The 5,058-nt window shown below is 47.2% G+C and overlaps 1 non-coding gene across 1 annotated transcript; it reads left to right on the top strand.

Moving 5' to 3' along the window:
* The first annotated feature begins 3,769 nt into the window (after positions 1-3,769).
* Positions 3,770-3,846, top strand: Mir184 (microRNA 184). The gene has a single exon (NR_031902.1). It is a non-coding gene; the product is annotated as a microRNA 184 (primary transcript).
* Positions 3,847-5,058: the final 1,212 nt, after the last annotated feature.

The following is a 5,058-nucleotide window of genomic DNA, read 5'->3' as shown; positions in this document are numbered from 1 at the left end:
ATACTTAAAGTCTTGACTTAGTATGAAATCGTAACCGGAAACTGGGTTGGGTTAAAGAATTCTGGTTCCATGTCTATGCTTCTGTTGACTCCCTTACACCCCAGTCTGACCATATTAGTTTCAGCCCACAGACCAGAGCTTTCTTATCAAACACCACATTAGTATGTGGACTTCAGTGGGAGACAGTTCAGGATCCTTAGGGTCTAGTGGCACTCAGGGAAGGGAGTAGTTTCCTTGATTCTGATGCCTCCAGCCCTTGAGGTTAAGCAGAGTCAGGCTGAGAACAGCCTGACCCAGATGCTAGTCCAGGTCCAAGCAGCTCCACAGGGCAGGCCCAGTGGCTCCTTATTATACTTCAGAGCATATTCAACAGGTTTGAGCTCTGCCCTGGGTGTTGCCCTCCCATTGCCAGTGGATGCTATCCAAGGGCTGAGCTGTGTGATCCTGCAGGTGGACGAGCAGGGCCTCAGCCACAGTTCAGCCCAAAGATGCCAAAGCAAACACTGGGTGTCTCAACTGGTTGCATTCCTGAGCTCATTAAATGGGATGAGCTGAGCTCAGCTAGATGGAGGACAGGGAGGAGCCTGATGGTCGGAGAACCAGGGTGCAGGGGCCAGGCAGTGGCACCTGTTACAAGGGGCTCAGTGCTAGGTCATTTCTGTCCCTTTGCTTATCCTGATTCAGTCCCTTCTATGGCTTAATGCCCCAAATGTGATGTAAGCTTTGGGAAAATAATTTTTTTTTTCTGCTGAGGGTATTTTTGACACTGCTCAGAAGGAACCGAATAGCAGGCAAAGAGACAGGCTTGGGTGGAAGCAGTCAGTCGACAGGAAAGGATTATGTGAGATGCAAGCTGATGTGACAGGCTGCCCAGCCGAGAACTGGCAGGCTGGGAGTTCATAACCTGAGTAGAGTCAGGGTATGCCAAAGAAAGAGAAAGCCTCAGGGATCTTCAGGGTCACTTTTGGGACAAGGTGTTCATGAAAGATGGGCAGGGCATGGATTAGCACCTCGGTAATTATTTTGCTCAACCTTCAAGCCAGCTCCACGGTCAAACTGTTCTTCGATGTGGGACTAATTGGAACAGGAAATGGGTTTAGGGCCTTGTGGGACTTGTGATGTTTGTGGGAGTTGAATACGAGGCTAATTCACTATTTCCTGCACCGAGAGAGTGAGTGATGGAGAGAAATCGGATGGAAGTGCATATAAGTTCTGACTCTGAGGAGCCATGAAGCCTTGGGTATCTTTTCTAACCTCTCTCGGTCTGTTTCCTATTATGTATTGAGGACAGCGCTACCCTGAGACGAACAGGCTTCTGGAAAGTAATTTGCATCTGGAAAGTAACTTTGGCCTTAGTGTATGTAGAGCATGTGTTAGTAAAAATCACAAAGATATATATGGAGGGCGGGAGGGGAACACACTTCTGGAACTATGAGAGAGCCAGTGAGAAAGGACCTGGTGAGGCCAGGAATAGCAGTAGTGAAAGTGATCCAGATTTCCCCGGTTACAGGACTCTGCTCATGTGCTGGTGGTAATTTTAGGAACAGCAGCCTAAAGACAATGAACCCAGCCATAATCAGAAGATAGCAACACATTGTCTTGTCACTTAGCCCTGAAAAGTGAGTTGGAATGAGTTTTGAAAAGAGCGTTGGGGACAGGCTCAGTGGCGTAGAGATTTGAGTGACAAGGAATAGGGTTGTGCTAGCCCGGATCCCATGAGTATCTTGGGATGGGCTCATGCACACATTTTGTCTCTCTGGTAGAAATAGGACCTGTCTAGGTACACTCAAGAGACCATGCTGATGGGCTCTCCTTGGCCCTTGACAGCAGGGCCCCTGGACTGGAGGAGGATGAGGCTTATCCTCCAGGACATATTTTTTGTGTTGTTATGACCTTTTGTTGCTGCCTGGAAGGAACGGTTGAGCTGAGCACAGCAAGTGGCGTGCAGCTGTTGCCTGGATATCAAAGTGTCCTTATTTATTTGCTGTGCGTGTGTTTGTGCATGTGTGTGTGTGCGTGTGCGTGTGCGTGTGTGTGTTTGAAGGTATATGTGTTTCATATGCTCTTGGGCACACAAGCACCTATGGATTTTGGGGTCAGAGGTCAAACAGCAGTGTCAGCAGCTGCCTGTCTCATCTAGAGAGGGGATCCCTTTCTGTTCTGGAACTCAGGCCCTTGGGCTTGTGTGGCATGCATTTTACCAACAGGTTTATTTGCCTGTTTCTAAGAATGTGTCAGTTTTAACATTCAGTGAGAGAAGAGACATGTCCTTGCTGACACAGCACCAAGTCTCTCCATGTCTCCTGCGCACAGACAATAGCTGCCTTCATGGCCTTTCCATGGTTGATCGACTTGCTACAAATATTTAGAGGGTCTAGGTCGAGCATCTCCATGGTTAGGTTGGCAGTTCAGTGTCTGTGAGCCCCCGTGGGCCCAGGTTAGTTGATTCTGTAGTTCTTATTATTTTTAATTATGTGTATGTGTATATGTCTGCAGGTGGGTATGTACACAAGTGTGCAGGTGTCCATGGAGGACACAGGTGTCAGATTCCCTGGCACTGTACTTACAGATGGTTGTGAGCTGCTAGTAGGTGCTGAGAACCAGAGCCAGGTCCTCTGGAAGGACGCCAAGTGTTCTTAATGCCGAGCCATCTCTCGATGGCCAAATCCAGTATATTTATTTACATAGTCATACATTGTGTTGGGTATTAAAAGCCCTGTAGAGATTATTTATGCACACAGAGGAATATATGAAAACTATAAGAAAAACACTACACCACTTGGTGTAAGAGAGTTGGGCATCTGCAGATTTTGGGTTTTCCAGGGCTCCTAGAACCAATCCCTCATAGGTACCAAAGGGTCAACTGGACATTATTTCGTGGGCCTGGAAACTGAGGCTCAAGCGGATGCCGTGATTTTCAGCTACACATAAATCAAGAAACAGTAAGCAGACATGATAAAGTTGATGCCTTCCCCTCAACACGAATTCGTTGTTTAACTTTGGAACATTCTCCCTTGATTTCATTGTGGGAAACGGAATGGTGTCAAAGTCTCAGTGATGGCGGCTGTTCCCACTTCTTTCGGTCTGCAGTGGTTCTGCGTCTGAATCAGTAAGGAAGGTGAACGTGTTAGCAGAAAGAACCTGACATGACGGGACAGTGAGCTGGTTACGTGAGCACCCACTCACCGTTAGACCCGAACTCCGCCCTGGCATAATCCCCCAAAGGCTGCGCAGCAGGGCAGACACATCCAGTCAAGGCAGATGATGGGCCCTGGACTGAGGCCAGCCTCTCTGGAGGACCAATCCTGGCGGGAGGAGGAGACTTCCTGCAGGGACTTTATGAATGGCATGTGGGTGTTGGCTTAGCAGCAGACCTTGGGGAGGAGCAGGACTCACCAGGCCCCCAGCCTCAGACCCGCAGGAGCCCTCTGGTAAAAATCTTTGTCCACTTCACACTAATTTTTACCTTGAAAACCATTTCTACTTTCAATTGAAAATTATATATATATTTGAAAAAATTCGAAGAATCCACTACTTCCCGGAGCTGTCCAAGGCTGGAGTTTCTGTTTCTGTCCTGGAGACAGAGGCACCTCTCCAACTATCAGAAGGAGAGACTGGGAGTGGCCAGGGCAGAGCAGAAGAGCTAGAGGGACCCGGGGGTGGGTGGGTGTTGCAGAGTGGCCTGGGAGGATGGATGGGCGGGTGGGAAACCAGGTGTCAGCTTTCATCTGTCCGGGAAAGCATCCTCACAAGTTTTCTGTCTGCCGACCACTTTCCCTTATCAGTTTTCCAGCCAGCTTTGTGACTGTAAATGTTGGACGGAGAACTGATAAGGGTAAGTGACTGGCGCTCACTGCCTTCAGAAGCCCTCGGCTCACCTGCACCTTCTTGTTGGAAAAAGCCTGATGCTGCCCTTGGATGCTCTGGGGTACCGCAGGACTTGAGGAGGAAGTCTCCCGGGAAGGGCAGCAAGACTAGTCTGAGCTTCCTGCCTGAGGATGCTGGGATAGACTTGGTGAAGTTTTCATTTTGCTTATTCACAAAGTACTTTTTGTACTTGGGCTTGGTCGGGATCTCCTCTAGGAGGACAGTAGGTGGGGGGTTGGAGTTGGGGAGCCCTTATTTTGAGACTGTTAAATTAGATAGCTGGGTGGTGAATGAAACGGCTATGGAACTATGGAATTTCAGGGGGTTCCTTTTTTTTTTTTAAAGGGTATGAACATAAATGTCTGATCTAAGTCAAAGTTGCCTCCTAGAAACTGTCTTTAGCAAGTGAGTTTAGATACTCTCTAAACTCTTCTTTTTCAGTTTGTAGGACATGCATGAAGGGGCTGTCTCACAGCAGCGACTAAACACATTCTTTTGTATTAAAGATGGTTGCTTACTATGTTGTTGATTCAGACTGATTCTTTTTTTTTTTTTTTTTTTTTTTGGTTCTTTTTTTTCGGAGCTGGGGACCGAACCCAGGGCCTTGCGCTTCCTAGGTAAGCGCTCTACCACTGAGCTAAATCCCCAGCCCCCAGACTGATTCTTTATACATCAGAATTACTTCTGCCAAATGAAATCCAATACATTTCGCCAATGGACAAATGGTGGAAACTAATAACACATGCACCAGCGCCTGACTCCACCTGTACGAACGAAGTCGAGCCACAGGTAAAATTCCTGTATCCTTCCATATACTGGATCCATAGTTACAGATTAACACGCCATGCTTTGTAGCTCAATCGAAGGCTCTTTTTTTTTTTTTTGTGGTTACAACTAACTGTTTTGTTTTTCTTAAAGAGTAAATACAGTTTTTAGATTAAGATTGTACAGGAAAACAGGTTTGTTTCGTGTTTTTGAGATAGGGTCTTACCATATAAGCAGAGTAGGTTTCCAACTCATGATCCTCCAGCCTCTTCCCATGAATGCTGAGATTAAAAGCCTGCACCACCTTGCTAGCAAAAACAGTTATAGTTACATGTATATGTAAGCATATATACGTACACACATACACACACACACACAAGTGACGTGTGTACATGTCCTTGCAGGTGTGTGGGAAGATCAGAGGAG

The sequence above is a fragment of the Rattus norvegicus genome, chromosome 8 (assembly GCF_036323735.1).
Source record: "Rattus norvegicus strain BN/NHsdMcwi chromosome 8, GRCr8, whole genome shotgun sequence".
Taxonomy (NCBI): Eukaryota; Metazoa; Chordata; class Mammalia; order Rodentia; family Muridae; genus Rattus; species Rattus norvegicus.
Note: the sequence above shows the minus strand (reverse complement) of the source record. Positions and strands in the feature narration are given on the sequence as shown.